The 16,923-nt window shown below is 37.6% G+C and overlaps 1 protein-coding gene across 2 annotated transcripts in view; it reads right to left on the bottom strand.

Moving 5' to 3' along the window:
* Positions 1-16,923, bottom strand: part of LOC100116299 (abl interactor 2) — a 179,199-nt gene that overhangs the window by 64,746 nt on the left and 97,530 nt on the right. The window lies entirely within an intron of this gene.

Raw genomic sequence — 16,923 nt, 5'->3', positions numbered from 1 at the left:
CTGTTCGGAGAAAAGAGAAAAAAGGGAGATGAGGGATTTGAAGGAGGAGGTAGAAGGATGGAAGATCAAGACAATATTTAAGAGAGAAAGAAGAAAGAAATTGCAAAGGAAAAGGAAGAGGTAAGAGAGGACATAGAATTATTGAAAGGGAAGATACAAAATATGCAGAGAGAGATGGACGAAAAGCAAGAAGGGATGACAGAAAAGAAAAAAAAAGAATCAAGGCAATAAAGAAGAGGCAGGAGATGAGAAGAATTGTAGAAAGAAGAGACGGACAAATTTTGAGAGAAAGAAGGGCGGATGGTGCAGATAAAAGAAAAGGTGATAGCAGGTGTAAGGTATATGAGAGAGGTTTGATAGTGCACCTAAATAACTGGACAGAGGGGGGCCCAGTGAAGGATTGGCTGTAGAATATTATGGAGGTAGGGGAATGGGAGCTAGAGGACACCAGAACAGATGACACCAAGAAGGTGATTTTCAAAAGAAGGGAAGACATGGAAACGATCTGTGAGAAAAGGGCCGAAATTAGAGAAGGAGGTAAGATCAGAATTGAGCAATGGCTTTCCTTTGAAGAAAGAAGGGTAAAGATCTCATAATGAGAGAGAAGAGAAGGAGGGCGGAAGAGCAGAATAAGGAGGAAGAAGACTCCTACAGAAAAGAATGAGTTGCAGAGATTGAAGGAGCGTTATAAAAGGCGAGGGCTGCATTACGCTTTTTAACTAAGAGTGGGGCGTTGCGAGCAAAGCTGTGAGCGTATATACAAAAGTCGTCAGCGTACAGATGATAATTGCAGTTCCCGCAAACGTTGGGCATGTCATCTATGTACAAAGAAAAAAATAATGGCCTGAAGAGTGATTCTTGGCAAACTCCAGGAGTTCTGATGAGCGGTGTGGAGGTTTGACCCGAATATGAAGCGAAAATTTGCGTGCGGCCCTTGATAAATGAGCGCACCCATGAATACGCCGAGTCCGAGAAATGATCTTTGGGGGATGAAATGGTGACCTTTCGCATAATTATTGGGTGACATACGTCGTCGTTGTTGGTAATGAGTGCCGTGTGTGTACTGAACTCTTTGCGGAATTCAGACTGTAGGGGGTTTAGTAAGCTCCTCGAGGTTATGAAGTCGTTAGCTTGCTTAAGGGAGACTGCCTCAAGATTGGAAGCCGGAGAAAAGATGCTGATGGGACGAAGATCGCCAGCGCTCATCGGAGCACGGATCTTCAGGATCGGTCGAATCGTTGCCGATTTCCAACTGTTCAGGAAAATGCCGGACTGCAACGAGAAATCAAAGATATTCATAAGAATCGGGAGGATTGCGAAGGGGCAGTCCTTGAACATGCTGACCTGCAGGCCGTCTAGGCCGACAGCGTTCGAGTGGGAAGCGCTGAGAGCCTGTAAAATTTCTTCGGCGGCAACGTACTTAAAATCAAATTGTTCTTCCGGCGATATTCTGACTGTAGGGGGGGGGGGGGAAGCCATGCAGGCCCCCAGATACATTTGGACTAACAAAGAAGCAGTTGAACTCGTCCACCGAGACTAGAAGCTGGACTTCCTTATGATCCTTGCTTTGCAGACCTAGTTCGCCGATAAGCGGCTACTCTTGATTGTTGCGCTGTAGTAAGCGATAGAAGCTTTATTAAATTTGGCGTTTATCTTGTTACGCAAGTATTTATACGCATCCTTGTTGCACTTGCAGTTGTTTTTTAGTCTACTGTAGGCCTTGTTTCGTTCGTTCCTTGGCTCGCACAGTTAGGGTGTCAGCTAGGGAGAAGGCTGTAGTTTGCGTGTACACGTGCATACCGTTGACCAGTTGACTTCACGAAGACCCTGTCATAGGGCGTTGATGTCGAAGTTTCTGAAGCTTCGTCGAGTTTTCGTTGCCTTCTTGGGAGCACTTTTTACGGTGACTGAGAATGATACAAACAAGGCATCGTGCGCGGAGATCTAGAGGAGCCGGAGTTGCCAATGCTTGAAGACCGTGCATGTTTTCGGAATACAGATGTAGTCAATACTTGACTCCGACTGGTCAAAATGGTGCGTTTTGTCAAATAGAACTAGCACAAGGCCTAGGGTACGGAACGACTGTTCGAGAATGTTGCGATTAGTGGAATTTGCATAAGGTTTGACATTTAGGTCCCCCATTATAAGAAGCCGATCGTACACCGAGTTGCAGTTGAAGATGGCTTTTTCGACATAAAGCTAATAGCTCGCCTTCGGAGGGCTGTATACCAAGACACAGAGAAACTTAACCTGCTTAACCGAGATTTCAGCTAGCATGTAATCAGGTGCCTTTAGATAGGTCACAAGACGTGCGGATGTATCCAAAATCTTATAGCAAGCAGAGTTGTGTACGTAGAGGGCAACTCATCTACAACGTTTCCCGAACCTATCATGCCGGAAGAAGGAGTTATCGGTGACCTTCCCTCTGGCAGAAGAGTCGCCAGGCTGAAGAAAGGTCTCACTAATGCCGAAAGCGAGTGAGCTGGAGCGGAAGGTCCTGGACGTCTTAACGGTGGGCCGAAAGAGAGTGCGCATTAATGTGTCCAAAAATCAGATAGCGATGGTCAGAAGGGACAGTTTTATTCACTATAATTTGTGCGTGGAGCATTACGTTGGATTTTCGCGAGCAAGGTCAGGGACTTGGCTTAATCGAAAGCTGCGTGGGAGCCGCCAGGGTTGGCTCGTTTACAGTTCACGCAGCAGAATTGCTTAGCGCTCGCACACTTGCTAGTTAGATGCGCCTGTGCGCACTTGCAGCAGACAGGGCCGTTACGCAGTTAGCCGTTTTGTGTCCGATTGTGGGCACTCATAGCACTGTAGAATGCTGATATAGCTAGCCGATGCTTTTTCTGTCTGATTGGAAAAAAGCCTCGCGACACTCTGAGACCATCTGGACGACGTAGGATCTGTTTTTTTAGCCTGCGGGATACACATAGACGACTTTGAAACGGTAAGACGAGAACGAGGAAAAGTTCTGCCTTACAAAATTTTGCTATATCATCTTTATTGTACTTGACAGAGATACCATGAATGATAACTTGGGGGTTTAGCTTCATGTCTCTGTGTACATGACCGGCGCCGTTTAGCACTTTACAATTAAGAAGAGGCTCTAGAGAATCTTCCTTAATCACAACCGATGAGCATTCGCGCGAAAGATTGACTCGCTTAACTCTCAGTTGAAGCGCTGTCGGATCAACTACACCATATAGAGCAGTACGCGTAGCTTGGGAGTTAGGAAATTGGTCCTTGGCAAATTCTCGCGGAGTGATGATTGCGCGTTTACTTTGGTATGGACAGCATTTCTTGCGGTCTCTAATGCGTATATTTACAAGTTGGGTATGGATAGCTCCTTCAATGGTCCCTCTCGGTACCGATCAACTGGACAAACTCCTTGCAGTCTGATTAAACTTTAACGCTCAATTTCTTGACGTCTTCAGCCGACAGAGGACACATGGTAGGGTGCATGGTACCCCAAAGTCATTTTTGGAGTCTCCGTTTAAGCTGGCTTCCTAACGACACGTTTTGGCAGATGACACAAAGCTTTACCATCAGAATCGCGGCAACTCGATTCGCACCTTCACCACAGATGTGAATAGGGTAGATTTGTGAAAAAAAAAAACATTATCCTTAGATGTAGATTTTATTTTTTAATAATTAACGAAACAAATTTTGTAAGATGTGAATTAGTTCGCGAGAGCTAAACATGGCGACCACAGCGGAACGCGGAACAGGGCGAACCCAAGCAAGACGGTACTACACTGGTTTGTTATTGTTATGACTCAAGGTTAGTTCGTCTGCTAGAGGTGTCCCTGTCACAACGCTCGACTCCGAAATCCGAGCACAGCTTTTCGCGAAACGTCGGTAGATCGCTAAAGAAGCGATCTCGGAGCTTTCGCGAAAGAGTGCGCATTGAAATTTGATTTTTCGGAGCTCGTAAATATGTCAGCAGCGGTGCTTTTCCTTTTCAATAAAAATCCAAGCCCAGTCTCCGAATTTAAAAAAACATAGTGCTCTGAATTGTGGGGAGGTATCGAGTTAGTTTGAGACCTTGAATGTCAGGCGTCCTTGGCCTGACTCGAACGTTCCTTTTTAAATGTTATCAACAATTCTCTGGGTTTGAGAGCAAAATCTGCCGAATGATTGAGTGCGTATGCTAAGTTTGTATTGTAAAAGAATTTTAAAGCATTATTTTCATTGGTGCTTTAGAAAAAAAATTACTTGATTATTAATGTTTAGATATAAGTTACAATTTTCAGACCCATAATCTAGTAAGCGGCCAGTTTGAACGGCAATTAGGACAATTTAAACGCGTGCTCATTGTGCAAATAAAAAGTATAATCCATACAAATTCTTTACGTGACAGATCGTGTAAGAAGTTTATTCGGGCTGCTGGTCAACTTGCCAACCTCTCCTACATCCTGATGCGAATCCTTTTCCATCGGCGCGATCCCATACTACTCCTACTCAGTGAATTTGCTCTCTACATTCTAATCAGCTTGTTTTTGACGAAGTGAGTTGTTTCATTTTAAATTTTCAATATTTTTTAAGTATCAAACGAATTGCGACGAGTGTTCAGACACCCGTTTGTGTATGATTTACTCCTTCATCTCAACCTCTTAATTAACTTGCAGTCGTCAATACAGAAGATGAATTCGCAAGATCCTTTACATAGCCCAGTGCCGAAGTGGCAAACAAGGTTGAACTCAGCGACTTTGCAGATGCCGTAACCAAAGGTTGCTGTTCAATAGATTAACCCGAAGATGCAAACCTCTGTTCAAGCCACAGCTAGCCATCGCAACTAAATGCTGCAGAAGTTGTCTACGAACATCATTATAGGAAACGATAATGATGTTCGAGATGATGAGTTGGCTACACCCAGACGTAAGAAAATCGGTACGGGGAGACGCAGCTCATCTTAAACTGCTATAAAAGCAAATTTCTATACACACGCACACACACACACACATATATATATATATATATATATATGTCAGAGGGGTGGTTCAATAAACTTTGCACACACACACACACGATTCACTCTGAATACTCTGGACGTCTTTATTAAATATAAAACCTTTACAACACTCTGAAAGACTCGATGCGGTATATCACGCAAAAGCGGTCCGCTCTCGTCAACTGTCGGGGACAGACTTACTCGCCGCGCTGGGCGTCGCTCGCGCTAGAGAGGGGAACAGTCCCGTCGCTCGCAGTGCCACTTCGTCGTTGCGTGCGATCGACAAAGCTACTCTTACAAAATTAGTCAGAGCGCTGTTTTTTCTTTGTTTATAAAAATCTAAGCCCAGCTTCTAACAGTTCGTAGCTTTCGCGGAAAAGTGCGCATTGAAAATTGATTTTTCAGAAATTGTAAATCGACCAGGAGCGGTGCTTTCCCTTTTCAATAAAAATCCAAGCCCAGTTTCCAATGAAATGTCAGTAGATCACTCGAGCAGCGATCTCGAAGCTTTCGCGAATGAGTGCGCATTAAAAATCGATTTTTCGGAGCTCGTGAATCGGTCAGCAGCGGCGCAACCCGTTGTTCATGGAAATCGGAGCACAGCTTCTCGTGAAACGTCCAGATTGCTGGAGCTTCTCTCTTGGAGCTTTTGCGAAAGTGTGCGCATCGAAAATGATTTTTTTAGAGTTCGCTAAGCGATCAAAAGAGTTACTTTTCCTATGTTAATGAAATCCGAGCCCAGTTTATAGCGAAACGTCTGTAGATTGCTGGAGCAGCGCTCGCGGAGCTCCCGCAAGAGAGTATGCGTCACGAATCGATTTTTGAGTGCTCGACAATCAGCAGGAGCGGTGCTTCCCTTTCGTTTATAAAAATCCATTCCTAGTTTGTTGCAAAAAGTCCGTAGATCGCTGGAGCAGTGCTCTCGCGAGAGTGTGCGCATTTATATTTAATATTTTAGAACTTGTTAGTCGGTCAGAAGCGGCGCTACTCGTTGTTCATTAAAATTTGAGAACAGTTTCTCGTGTAATGTCAGTCGATCGCTGGAGCAGCTGTCTCAGAGCTTTTGCGAGAAAATTCTCGTTAAAATCGATTTTTTAGAGTTTGAAAATTCGCTAGAAGTGGCGCTATTCCTGGCTTATCGATATCTGACTATTGTTAGAGATGAGCAGATGACGCGGCGCTTAGATTATCCTGGGGAATGCTTACGAGGCTGGAAGCCGTTGTAAAAGTGTGGTTATCGCAAAGTCTTTGGCGCATTGTTTATGCTTGAGGGGATTTACACGAGAAGCAGAAGAACTCGCCGGCTACTAGTATGTCTGACGTCTGAAGCACCTTTTCCACTGAGTGGAGATTGTCTAGCTGCTGCATTGGCAGGGCATGTGTCGTAAGTCGCTTCTCATCCTAAAGATACTTTTCTTTCCCCTGCGCGACGGCCAACATGCTTAGAAAATCTGCTGAGCAAACGCTGCGTCTGATAGGACCGTCGGTACGTGTCTTGATAGCCCTGGCGAGAGGTCGGACAATTACTCTCGAGCCAACTGTCGTGTTGCACGGGTGTCAGGTCGCTTATTAAGAAGTTTTTTCTATCTTTGGGTAAACCGAAGCTTGCAGTCTCGGCCCAGAACTTGGCGATATTCGCGGCGCTGCCGCTTTTTTCAGAGACTCTGCGTTTTGGCGTAAACTTTCTTAACGAGCTTGCAAGTTTGCCTTGCTGCGATTGACTTAAGATCCAGCACTTGGAAGAAACTCTTACTTGTATCTGCTTGTTTGTTCCCGGCTTGTGCTATAAACAAATAGGATACGTATTTTAAACCACAGCCTATCGGTCTTAAACGCGGCCGTTCTAATGTTTTTTCCACTGTTGAACTGCGGCGCAGGAACACAAACACTGCAATCAAAGTTGCGTGACTGAGCGAAGTAAGCATTATTAAATTCAATAAATATGCTTACAGTAGTTTAATTGCACTTCTGTTTCTAGAGTGAAATGTAGCTTATAACATTTGACAGTAACGTTCGAGCATGTCGATTGCTAAAAGTGTCATGGTAACGTATGAAACTTTCAGATGCATCGAAAAAAATGCCACTTTTAACGCGACATTGAAAGCAGTGAGATACGGAGATAGGAAAATGGAGTCAGCAAGTGAAAATTAAGAAATTCCGATGCTGTTGCTGATCGACACAATTAACCAGATGATTACCAACGAGTAGGCCGCAGGGCACATGAATACCGGCGAAAAAATTTATGTGTTCGTCCAAACCTCGGAGGAGTTATCTAGGACGCTGGGAAAAACTATCACCTGTAAGTTGAATGAAATTTATTTACCGCGGATGCGCTCTTTTATAATTTAAAGTTTGTTTTACGTACGCGAAAACGTACGCTCAATAATGCTAATAATTCTCTCTCTTTTGCTCTCTGAATTATTTTCCTAACCTAGCTTGTTCACATTTTCCGACACCCTTGCACGATCGCTAATGCGGAGACAGAGGGCTCGCTTTTTATGCAAAGCTCCAGCGGGCAATAATTCATGCATTTTGCAATAATATTTTTTAAACTTTCAGTTCATCAAGTAATCGACAGTTACAACCATTACCGGTAGAAGTTTGCCGCGGTGAACGCGAAGGTTAAATACCTGAAGAAAGGTGCGAGCCAATTGACTTTAGACGAGATTGGGATTTACAAAATATTCAAGAAAATTAAGTACTATTTATGAGGTAAAGATATATTTTTGATTGTATAATTCTATTTGATTATTAGAAAGTATGATTTTGAGTAAAATAAATAGAACTTTTGCAGGGAAACCGGCGCACGAGGTACTTCTCTACTTCTTGGTGCTTCAATGGTGATTCTCTGCATTTGAAGATTATCAATTATTCTGTTTTGCATCCCCTTGTTTGTTTTATGAAGTAATACGTCACAATGAATTTATAAATAAAATGCTTTCACGAAAGTGTGCGCATCAGAACTTGATTTTTTAGAGTCTGTAGAGCGGTTAGGTGCGGTGCTTTCGCTTTGTTGATAAAAATGCGAGCCCACTTTATAGCGAAACGTTAGCAGATAGCTGGAGCAGCGCTCTCGGAGCACTCGCGAGAGTGTGCGCATCAAGAATCGATTATTCAGAGCTCGTGAATAAACATCCGAGCCCAGTTTCTAGCAAAGCGTCCGCAGTTCGCTGGAGCACCGCTCTCGGAGCTTTTGCAAGGCAGCTTTTGTAAAAATGGTTCCTTTAGAGTTCGCGAATCGACAAAAGCGGCGCTACGCCTTGTTCAATAAAGCCCGAGCACAGATTCTTGCGAATCGTTGGTAAATCGCTAAAGAAGCGCTCTTGATACTTTCGCAAGGCAGCTCGCGAATTAGCTGAAGCGGCGCTTACCCCTCGTTTATCAAAGCTCGAGTACAGTATCTTGCGAAATGTCAGTAGATCGCTGAAGCAGTTGTCTCGGAGCTTTCGCAAGAAAATTCTTGTTAAAAATCGATTCTTCAGAGCTTGAAAATCTGCCAGAAGTGTCGCTATTAGCATGTCGGAGTCTAAAGCACCTTTGTCACTGACAAGGAAAGGTACCCAACCCGAACTCACCGATTTTGATGATTTTCATATATGTTGTAGAACATAAAAAAATAAGAGACACGTATTTTTTTTTATCGGCTAATTTTCACTATTAAGGGGTAAAAAACTCCCCTAAAGTTAACCCCCAAAAAGCGTTTTTTTTAAATATCTCGGCTTAAAATTAATATTTTTCAATGAAACAAATTGGAGGTTATTTCTTACAAAAAGAGCAAGTATTTCATGGTGATTTGAAGAGTAAGGGTAGCATCCCCTATTTTTTAGGGGTTGAAAACATATATTTTTTGGCATAATTTTATAAATAAAATGTTTAAACCGACTAAAAAAAATTGGAAAAAATGTTTAAACATCCTTAATAACAAAATTTAGTTGACGTCTTTCGGTGTTTTCATAAATATTACCCCTAAGGGGGTAAACCACCCCTAACACAATATAACTGTAAATATGTAATTCAATACATAATATTTCGTAGAAAGTTTGTATATAGAGGTTTTCGAGGTCGCTGATTACAAATCTGTTATCAGATTTTGAAAATTCAAAATGGCGGAACCAATAGGACGGAAATATCGAAAAAAAATTTTATATAATAAAAAAGTTTTAAACGACTAAAAAATTTGGAAAAAATTTGTAAACATCTATAATAAACAAATTAAGTTTTTCGATTTTTTCATAGATACTACCCTTTAGGGGGTAAACCACCCCTAACACAAAATAACTATAAGTATACTTCAATCCATAATATTTTGTAGAAGGTTTGTATATAAGGGTTTTCGAGATCGCTCTTTGCAAATCTGATATCAGATTTTGAAAATTCAAAATGGCGGAACCAATGTGGTGGACGAAAATGTCGAAAAAAAATTTTAACTTTCATAAAAACTTGTTATAAATGTGTTATCTTTGTAGCCTGTACATGTGAAATAAAGAGCCTTAAACCCTAAACCCCTAAAGAACAAATAGGCTAAATGGTTGTGCTTTTTAACCAAACGACTCCAAACCCCTAACCTCCAGACAAGCCGAAGGCCTATGCTTTACCGTAGACACGAGTATAGACATATTACCGATATTTTATTCTATCATTTTGTATGTAACAAATAACGTCTCGTTTTATGTTTCAATCAAAGATTATTTATTTTTCTGCTTTTATAAATTAGCATAATTTCAAAAGTAATTTCATAAATTATAAAGTATTTCATAAATTGCATAATTATATAATTTTATAAATTCAAAAAGTCCACACTTTTTGGCAAATGAAAAAACATAGGTTAATAAAATTAGTTTATCAAACTCTTTTGCGTTTTGTAATAAAATTTAATGTTGTCAAACTTGGGAGTTTTTCATTGTTACAATTATTTCGTAAGCCAAACGTTTTTTAGATGAATTCTCGAAGTAATGATTATTGTATCTATAGTAAAATATTTACAGTCTGGAATTCCATAATAATTCTATTTGATACGATTTAATGAATTTATCAAAAAATCTAAATTTAATAATAAATATTATTCTAATTATTATTATTATTTTTCATTATCATTGCTATTATCAGTATTACTGTTATTATTGCTATTGCAATTATGCTTATTCTTCTTCTTATTATTATTATTATTATATTACTATGATAATTTTTGTTATTGGTAAAAATACATAAAAGAATATTAATACTCGAACTTCATTTGCAATTAAAGAACACCTTGTTATTGAAAGGGAATTTTATATGCATTCATTAGTTTAATGAATGTTATCGTACATTCAATGATAATTCCACAGATAAATGTTAGACTGTCACACTTCGACAAGCGACGTTGCCCTGCAGAGTTCAAGGTCGGCGAATTGTGTTCAGCCTGTGAAATGCCGAAGGTAAGATAGAAGACTTACAAGGAAAGGTACCCAACCCGAACTCACCGATTTTGATGATTTTCATATATGTTGTAGAACATAAAAAAATAAGAGACACGTATTTTTTTTTATCGGCTAATTTTCACTATTAAGGGGTAAAAAACTCCCCTAAAGTTAACCCCCAAAAAGCGTTTTTTTTAAATATCTCGGCTTAAAATTAATATTTTTCAATGAAACAAATTGGAGGTTATTTCTTACAAAAAGAGCAAGTATTTCATGGTGATTTGAAGAGTAAGGGTAGCATCCCCTATTTTTTAGGGGTTGAAAACATATATATTTTGGCATAATTTTATAAATAAAATGTTTAAACCGACTAAAAAAAATTGGAAAAAATGTTTAAACATCCTTAATAACAAAATTTAGTTGACGTCTTTCGGTGTTTTCATAAATATTACCCCTAAGGGGGTAAACCACCCCTAACACAATATAACTGTAAATATGTAATTCAATACATAATATTTCGTAGAAAGTTTGTATATAGAGGTTTTCGAGGTCGCTGATTACAAATCTGTTATCAGATTTTGAAAATTCAAAATGGCGGAACCAATAGGACGGAAATATCGAAAAAAAATTTTATATAATAAAAAAGTTTTAAACGACTAAAAAATTTGGAAAAAATTTGTAAACATCTATAATAAACAAATTAAGTTTTTCGATTTTTTCATAGATACTACCCTTTAGGGGGTAAACCACCCCTAACACAAAATAACTATAAGTATACTTCAATCCATAATATTTTGTAGAAGGTTTGTATATAAGGGTTTTCGAGATCGCTCTTTGCAAATCTGATATCAGATTTTGAAAATTCAAAATGGCGGAACCAATGTGGTGGACGAAAATGTCGAAAAAAAATTTTAACTTTCATAAAAACTTGTTATAAATGTGTTATCTTTGTAGCCTGTACATGTGAAATAAAGAGCCTTAAACCCTAAACCCCTAAAGAACAAATAGGCTAAATGGTTGTGCTTTTTAACCAAACCACCTCAAATTCCTAAATTTGTAAACAAGAAAATTCTGTGTGTGAAGCAGTTTTAAAATTTCCGTAGAAATTGTTATCAGAATGTTATTGAAATTCCTTTATTGTAAATTCAACTTATAATGTATTTTTGTTTATAATATTAGAGTATAATAATAATCTACAATCTTTTATCTTTTGCCATAGTGCATTTTTTGTATTGAGCATAAAATATATTATTTTACGATGTTTTTACAATAATGGTAGTCCTCATAAAAGTGTTTAAAGCACAATGCTTTTTCGCACCAACCACATCGTACAATTGCAATGTTTGTGCACCCTTCTATTTCACAATGTGTTGCACAAGACTTTCCAAAACTGAAATCTATAGGATTATCAAATTTATCTGGTTTTTCATTGACGTAACCGCTTTTATACCAGGAATATTTAAACAAATCTATATATCTCGGTGAAGACAGTTGGTTGTGAACCAATGATTGAAGTTTAATTATATTATTTCTCACATGTAAATTCATATCATGATCCATTAACATTACCTTATCAGAAAATGTTCGGACAAAGTTTTTCCAAATACGGAATCCATAGACATCAAGTGGTTGTATTTTTCCTGTGGTTCCAGTTGGAATTTTTTTATGTTAATAATTTTATTTTGTGGCATTGTTTCTTCTATAACTTTGTCACAATGACCACTCCAAGAATCAAGTAATAGTATTGAGTGATGGCCTACATAGGGATAAAATATTTTTTCCAACCAGATTTTGAAGTGATCTGCAATTAAACGACTTACTAATTAACTGATCAACGATATTACAATGTAAAAATTGTTATTAGTTCCCTTACTTGTTGTTAATTTTCCAGATTTGGATGCTTCCACGTACACGTTTTCTGGTCTAAATATGTTTTGTTCTACAGTAGGGCCAAACTTGCCACTTGGTTCCTTGAAAACAAGAAATAGCGGTGACAACAGTTGTCCAGTAGCTGATATTAGTGGCTGTATAGTATAACTATGCGTTGTTGCTAAAATTGACTGTACCAGACATTGCACTTGCTTTTCTCCTTCTACTGCTAATGTTCTTCCAGAATGCATTTCTAGCTGAAATCCGCTCTGATCTGTATTATACAAATTTTCGAGTCCAATCCTTGGTATACACGATTTAACGTCATCGATAAATGCTTCAGCTTTAGCCGTAAGTTCTGCACTACTTTCTAGTGTTTTTCTTGTTATGAACTTATTTATTTTCCTAGAAACTATTCGGTGTGCTTGCTTAAATTTGAGTAACCAATGTTTAGAAACTTTGAATCTAATATCATCAAAACCAATTTCTTTTTTAGCTTGTAAGGCCCATCGAATTATATCTTCATCATGGATAATTGAACCACTGTCGAGAGCTGCTTGAAAATTATCCAGGGAATACTGACAAATTTGTGCTACTTTTTCTCTATACATGCCACCTTTATTAATTGAATGAGCCCAACGACGTAGCTGACTAATAGATGATACTTTTTTGAATCTGTTTTGCACTGTTTTGAGACTTAAATTTTGCTTCGTTTTGCTACTTCTCCAAAATTCTACAGCTCTTTTTTTGTATTCAAAATCTAGTTCTTCATTATCTGCTGTACATTGATTTGTTGGTGCTATATCCGGATCAGGAAAATGATGTTGCACTTCATCTTCAATTATTTCCGCAGTATGGTCTTTATACTCTTCTTGAAAATCCAAAGAGTCATCAGTAATCATTTCTACATCGTTGAAATCATGTGTTGCATCTATTAAAATTTCTTTTATTTTTTCGGCCAACTCTGTTTCGTGATAATTCGTGACCCTATCTGGTATGTTTAACGCTTGAAAGTATGCTAATAATAAGTTTAGAACGTTTGACGGATTAATTTTCATTTTTCAATCTAAAATGAAAACAAGCGGTAAAATTTATACAAGCTGTGTTTTTGCATGTAAGGCACGACTGCTACATTTCTACCAAAATAAAACGAGTGAATGTAAATTGAATCAAATCATTAATTTATGCATTGGAGAAGAATTCTCGTTCCACTTTGTGATGTTCGGAAAACTCTATTTTTGGTTTTATTCAACTTTTATTCACTTTGAAATTGAATAATATAAATCTATATAAAATCACTAAAGAAAATTTTCTACAACTGTATGATACCACTGACAAACAAAAAGACGTACTATTCGTACTTTCCGGCATCGAACTAGAATACCCACAAAACTCACTCACTGCCTAAAAAATAACACAGGCAGCTGAGGTAAACACTCGATGAAAACAATCTAAAAAAAGAACATACTTATTCGCACATATTGTCAACAACTTTTATGAGTGAAAGACATTTATCTGTGGAATTATCATTGAATGTACGATAACATTCATTAAACTAATGAATGCATATAAAATTCCCTTTCAATAACAAGGTGTTCTTTAATTGCAAATGAAGTTCGAGTATTAATATTCTTTTATGTATTTTTACCAATAACAAAAATTATCATAGTAATATAATAATAATAATAATAAGAAGAAGAATAAGCATAATTGCAATAGCAATAATAACAGTAATACTGATAATAGCAATGATAATGAAAAATAATAATAATAATTAGAATAATATTTATTATTAAATTTAGATTTTTTGATAAATTCATTAAATCGTATCAAATAGAATTATTATGGAATTCCAGACTGTAAATATTTTACTATAGATACAATAATCATTACTTCGAGAATTCATCTAAAAAACGTTTGGCTTACGAAATAATTGTAACAATGAAAAACTCCCAAGTTTGACAACATTAAATTTTATTACAAAACGCAAAAGAGTTTGATAAACTAATTTTATTAACCTATGTTTTTTCATTTGCCAAAAAGTGTGGACTTTTTGAATTTATAAAATTATATAATTATGCAATTTATGAAATACTTTATAATTTATGAAATTACTTTTGAAATTATGCTAATTTATAAAAGCAGAAAAATAAATAATCTTTGATTGAAACATAAAACGAGACGTTATTTGTTACATACAAAATGATAGAATAAAATATCGGTAATATGTCTATACTCGTGTCTACGGTAAAGCATAGGCCTTCGGCTTGTCTGGAGGTTAGGGGTTTGGAGTCGTTTGGTTAAAAAGCACAACCATTTAGCCTATTTGTTCTTTAGGGGTTTAGGGTTTAAGGCTCTTTAGTTCACATGTACAGGCTACAAAGATCACACATTTGTAAACAAGTTTTTTTGAAAGTTAAAATTTTTTTTCGACATTTTCGTCCACCACATTGGTTTCGCCATTTTGTATTTTTAAAATCTGATATCAGATTTGTAAAGAGCGATCTCGAAAACCCCTATATACAAACCTTCTACAAAATATTATGGATTGAAGTATACTTATAGTTATTTTGTGTTAGGGGTGTTTTACCCCCCTAAGGGGAAGTATCTATGAAAAAACCGAAAAACTTAATTTGTTTATTATAGATGTTTACAAATTTTTTCCAATTTTTTTAGTCGTTTAAAACTTTTTTATTATATAAAATTTTTTTTCGATATTTCCGTCCGCCATATTGGATCCGCCATTTTGAATTTTCAAAATCTGATAACAGATTTGTAATCAGCGACCTCGAAAACCTCTATATACAAACTTTCTACGAAATATTATGTATTGAATTACATATTTACAGTTATTTTGTGTTAGGGGTGGTTTACCCCCTTAGGGATAATATTTATGAAAACACCGAAAGACGTCAACTAAATTTTGTTATTAAGGATGTTTAAACATTTTTTCCAATTTTTTTTAGTCGGTTTAAACATTTTTATTATAAAATTATGCCAAAAAATATATGTTTTCGACCCCTAAAAAATAGGGGATGCTACCCTTACTCTTCAAATCACCATGAAATACTTGCTCTTTTTGTAAGAAATAACCTCCAATTTGTTTCATTGAAAAATATTAATTTTAAGCAGAGATATTTAAAAAAAACGCTTTTTGGGGATTAACTTTAGGGGAGGTTTTTACCCCTTAAAAGTGAAAATTAGCCGATAAAAAAAAATACGTGTCTCTTATTTTTTTATGTTCTACAACATATATGAAAATCATCAAAATCGGTGAGTTCGGGTTGGGTACCTTTCCTTGTGAGTGCAAGATTGTTTACCTGCTGCACCGACAGGGCATATGCCAACTTTCGTGCTACACGGACGTCGGATCGCTTATTGACAAGTTCTTCCTGTTTGCAGATGAACCAGAGCTTGCAGCCGCTGCCAGAAACTTAGCGGTACTCGCTACATCGTCACTCTTCTCTGAAGAGGTCTCTTTCAGGGTAAGCTTTCTCATAGAGCTTGCAAGCTTGCCCTTCACGTTTGACTCGAGATTGAGAGCTTGGAGGACATTTTTCCTGGGAGCTGCGAAAAGAGCTACTAAAGACGGCGGTGAGCGCTTTGGTCGAGGCTCCTGGATTACCGGTCCTACTGTTCAATATTCACAACTTCGCCGTGAACACTAGCACATTTGTCGTCTTCGCCGCAGAGTAGCACGTGGAATGGGCTAATTAATCTAAAATATAAAAAAGGAACAGTATGTACAATTTTATCGAAGATCTATGGACGTTCGAATATGTCAGACTTTTTGTTTCTTTTTGTTTAGTTGGTTTCTAGATAAATATATAGTCATGTGCTCCCTGATTTGCCGTTTTTGCAACGCGTATCTCGCTAATGTGCTATCATTTTCGCAAATGTGAATTTAGTTTAAATTTATGTAAATAGTGTAAATAGTAATACTGATTGATGTAACTTGTGTACTTACTAAGAAAGAGAGAGGAAAACGCGATTTATTATGAATCGTGATCAGATTCACATGGCGATGTTCCGGTGCCTCTGTGCGCAAAATAATAACGTTTTGAATGCTAGCCGGATGTTCTTGGAACAATATCCACATGTTCAGCCTCAACCATCTCGACCTTCGTACTACATGTAGGTTAATAATTGTTATTAAGGAAATAGCTAAAAAATATTGTCCTAGTAAAAAAAATTTGGGTTATGATAGACTTCTTGAAAGATTACGTCAGCATGGCGTGATCAAGGTGGAGCGACGTCGCCGCGTACAGCCTGTGCGGGGTGATCCAAACTTGAGTGATCGTATTAATCAGGCTCTAAGGACAATCCTCGTTTAAGTTTAAAGGTCTTAGCACGACAATTCAGTACGTAATTCGCATTTTCTACATAATATGTGCTTACTTTTTACCCTTTCTGCTCCTTCTAAGCGAGTGTTAGTGAGCAATCAGTATTGTTTGGATTTATTTTTATACTTAATTCAATTTTTATATTTAGATGTATCGAAAGAATCTGTACGAAGAATTGTAAGAGTGACGAGACGCTCGTACAAGCCCACGAAGGTGCAAAAAGTTTTCCAACGTGACCACGAAAGACGCCAGGCATACTGCGAATGGGGTCTGCGACAGTTGGCGAGAAATCCACATTTCTTTAGACGAGTTTACTTCAGCGATGAATCCATATTCACCAATAACGGAACAATTAATA

The sequence above is a fragment of the Nasonia vitripennis genome (genome assembly GCF_009193385.2).
Source record: "Nasonia vitripennis strain AsymCx chromosome 5 unlocalized genomic scaffold, Nvit_psr_1.1 chr5_random0002, whole genome shotgun sequence".
Classification (NCBI taxonomy): Eukaryota; Metazoa; Arthropoda; class Insecta; order Hymenoptera; family Pteromalidae; genus Nasonia; species Nasonia vitripennis.
Note: the sequence above shows the minus strand (reverse complement) of the source record. Positions and strands in the feature narration are given on the sequence as shown.